The sequence below is a fragment of the Xenopus laevis genome, chromosome 2S (assembly GCF_017654675.1).
Source record: "Xenopus laevis strain J_2021 chromosome 2S, Xenopus_laevis_v10.1, whole genome shotgun sequence".
NCBI lineage: Eukaryota > Metazoa > Chordata > Amphibia > Anura > Pipidae > Xenopus > Xenopus laevis.
In genome coordinates this window covers 33,747,295-33,751,452 of record NC_054374.1, presented here as the reverse complement: position 1 = coordinate 33,751,452, position 4,158 = coordinate 33,747,295, and the positions used below count along the sequence as shown (strand labels likewise).

Below are 4,158 nucleotides of genomic sequence, written 5' to 3'. Positions count from 1 at the left end.
CTGAATAAAAAGCTAAATAGCAAAAAATACCGCAATTTATCTCCGAATACCACTTAAAGTTGAATTTAAAGGTGAACTGACCATTTATAAGCAATGAAAAACAGCAGCATTCCAGTAACTTGTAAATCTTCAATCAAGTGACAAATGAAAATAACATTCCTTCCAGGAGCGTCACTAGAAGGGGGCAGGCCCTGTTGCGTGACGCACAGCCGGGCCCCGCCCCCTCTGTACGGCTGCATTAGGCCGGCTTTGTCAGTGGTGCGTGAGCTGCCGGGGGGCCCCGAGGGGGTGCGGGCCCTGGCCCGCTCGCACCCCCTGCTCCCCCGGTAGTTCCGCCACTGATTCCTTCTCTTTCACAAGATACCAGAATGCTGCTGTTTTCCATTGTTCAGAAGTCCCAGTAGTGATTTCAGTTGTTGTAAATATTTCTTTGGGCTTTAGGCGCCACCTTTTTGTATTTTGACGTAGGACTGTCACATTCGTTCCTGTAGCTCCATCATACCTGTGGCTGGTTTCTTTTGGTGCCACCTGAAGCCTCCTTTTTGCAGGGGTTAATTAAAGTAAGGGGATGGAAATGGGACTGAAATTTAAGATTAGTTATGCTCCCTTCCATAGAAACTGATAAAGGTACATTTTTTATTGGTTTTAACAACACAAACAAACAATTACAATACATTATCTGGTAGAATGACAGAATGACATTGGATTGATGTTGGGTCAATGGTAACCTTATACAGACAGGAGAATACAGTCACTTATAGTTGCAGATGTTGGGGCTGGTGGCGTAAGTCAGGTAGCCTCATATTTAGAAGGATAGTTTAGGTATCCAGGGGGTACTGGTCGCACCAGTTCCCCCAAATCTTGCCAAATGTATCATATGTACCTCTTGTCTCATAGGTTAATTTTATTACAGGAACGGCATTGTCTATAAACCTTTTCCAGAAGGCTAGGGTGGGGAGGGTTCTCCTCATCCAGTGCATAACCAATGTTTTCTTAGCATAAAACATGAGCGTACATAACCGGATCCTGGCTGTGTTAGTGGGCAACACCTATCCACCTAATGGTCACTTAGCATAAAGCTTCAGTTTCGCTTTATATCCCTATGCCACTGGACTTGCATTCCCTGTGCAACCCTCCAGCCCTCAGCTTATCGCCATGCCTCTAGGCAAGCAGGGCCCCTTTCTAGAAGGAGGGCTGTACCATTAGTAGGTAAGTGGAGGGGTTGCAAAGGGAGCTGTAAATTCTGTTGCTGGGATTGGCACAGCTGCGTCATGTCAATACAGCTTTGTGTTACTCTGGAAGTTTCTTTATTAGCAAGCAAATAATAAGACACAATCACTTTTCTTGTCCCTTAAGGGGCTGAGGATTTTCCTGCAGCATTTAAACAAAAGATGAAATTCGCCCATCTAATCCAAGACTAGTACAATATTTATATAATGTTCTGTTCTTTCTATTTTTGTCTTCATGCTTGTTAGGGCTGCACTGAATCCAGGATTCGGTTCGGGATTCAACTGAATCCTTCTGCCTGTCTGAACTGAATCCAAATTCTGATTTGCATATGCAAACTAGGGGCAGGGAGGGAAATCGTGTGACTTTTTGTCACAAAACAAGGAATAAGAAATGTTTTCCCCTTCCCACCCTTAATTTGCATTTTTTAAATTAGGATTCGATTCGGTATTAGCCCAAATCTTTCACAAAGGATTCGTGCATCCCTAATGCGTGTCCCAGATGACCAATAAATGCATTTCTTCTATTAAAGGGTTTGTTCACCTTTGAGTTAACTTTTAGTATGATGTGGAGAATGATATTCTGAAACAACTTGCAATTGGTTTTAATTTTTTTATCATTTGTGTTTTTTGAGTTATTTAACTTTTTATTCAGCAGCTCTCCAGTTTGCAGTTTCAGCTGTCTGGTTGCCAGGGTTCAAATTACCCTAGCAATGATGCACTGATTGGAATAAGAGACTAGAATATGAATAGGAGAGGCCTGACTAGAAAGATGAGTAATAAAAATTAGCAATAACAATAAATTTGTAGCCTTACAGAGCATTTGTTTTTAGATGGGTAGATGGGGGTCAATAACCCCCATCTGAAATCTGGAAAGAGTCAGCAAAAGGAGGCAAATAAATAAAAAAAAAAAACTATAGAAAATAAATAATGAAAACCAATTGAAAAGTCACGTAGAATTGGCCATTCCATAACATATAAAATGTTATCTTAAAGGTGAACCACCCCTTTAAAGAAGTTGGACAGGGTTATGTAGTCAATTGGAAAATGTTTATTTCAAGTTTTCCCATCAAATCACCAAATTCATGTTATGAACCTTGTTTTGTCTGTATCTCTCCAGGTGAAAACATCTGAATTCTATCGGTACTCGCGGCAGCTGAGGCATGAGGTGGAGCAAGCTCTAAACTACTTCCATAACGTCAGCGAGCAGCCTCTGATGGAAATGAAATCAAACCATATCCGTTCAGCAAAACCCCAGACTGCAGTATTCCGGGGAATGATTGGGCACAGCATGGTTAATAGCAAGATCCTTCTTCTTCATAAGCCTCGTGTGTGGTGGGAGCTGGAAGGTCCCCTGGTTCCTCTCCGTCCCGATTTCCTTGCCATCGTTAACAATTTTGTCTTCTTGCTGGGGGGAGAGGAACTCGGGCCTGACGGTGAATTTCATGCATCTTCTAAAGTATTCCGATATGATCCACGTCAAAACAGCTGGCTGCGAATGGCAGACATGTCTGTGCCACGGTCAGAATTTGCTGTCTGAGTCATTGGTAGATATGTTTATGCTGTGGCTGGAAGGACACGGGATGAAACCTTTTACTCCACAGAGCGATATGATATCATAGAAAATAAATGGGAGTTTGTCGACCCTTACCCTGTCAACAAATACGGCCATGAAGGGACTGTTCTTAATAATAAATTATTCATCACAGGGGGCATTACCTCCTCTTCAACTTCCAAACAGGTGTGTGTGTTTGACCCAAGCAAAGAGGGGACTGTAGAACAAAGAACCAGAAGAACACAGGTTCTAACAAACTGCTGGGAAAATAAGTGCAAAATGAATTACGCTAGATTTCCACAAGATGATTTCTTACAATGGCAAACTCTATGTCTTTGGTGGAGTCTGCGTTATTTTAAGGGCTTCGTTTGAATCGCAGGGCTGCCCCTCTACAGAAGTTTATGATCCTGATATGGATCAGTGGACTATTTTGGCGTCCATGCCAATAGGTAGGAGTGGTCATGGAGTAGCCGTGCTAGACAATCAAATCATAGTGCTCGGTGGCCTGTGTTACAATGGCCATTATAGTGATTCCATCTTAACCTTTGATCCAGAGGAGAATAAATGGAAAGAGGATGAGTATCCCAGAATGCCCTGCAAGCTGGATGGTTTACAAGTATGCAGCCTGCGTTTTCCAGAATATGTTTTAGAGCATGTGAAACGTTGCACATAAAAATAATCAACTATTGTTTTTAGCAATTTTTTTATAAATGTCTTGAGCTACTCGGATCTTGTTCTAGTCCCATTGCTAAAGGCAGGTTCTCATGGCAGTGACCAGTTGGGTTTCTTTGTTATCTGACAGCATTATATGAATCGGGAGACCCATTGTGAACTTGGCAGACTTGGGGTTTCCGTGCCAGGTCTGACTAAGCTTTGTTTTTTATTTAAATACATTCTGTCTTTTATTCCTCTGCAGCTGAATCCTCTGTTTCTGTTCTCGTATACAGATTACTCATAAGGCATCAAAAAAACATGGAGAAAATAATTGGGAATGCCGTTAGATGAGGGTTTTTTTTCATTGTGAAAAGATGGGAAGACAATATGTAATTTCCCATAAATCCTGACTATCACATGCATGCCCACATTAAAATGACAGAATAGTTGCCGGATCTCACATAATGTAATTCCTACTAATCCCTTCCATCCCATATCTGAGAAAGTATCTAATGCTGCATAACTCTTCTGTTATCTTGTTTTATAAATGTGTTATATCCATTATTTATTACTAATAGTGCTGGTCCTCTGCAAATCTGCCTTTTTTTTTTAACTTTATACCCTTTAAATTATTATGTATTTTATTTTACATGGGCAGTGTTTGTAGTTGCAATATGGCAATGATTCTTGTGTGTCATTTGGGTATTTCTGGTTCACTGTTAA

The 4,158-nt window shown here is 41.1% G+C and overlaps 1 pseudogene; it reads left to right on the top strand.

Moving 5' to 3' along the window:
- Positions 1-2,270: 2,270 nt before the first annotated feature.
- On the top strand, positions 2,271-3,703 carry LOC121400469 (annotated as a pseudogene).
- Positions 3,704-4,158: the final 455 nt, after the last annotated feature.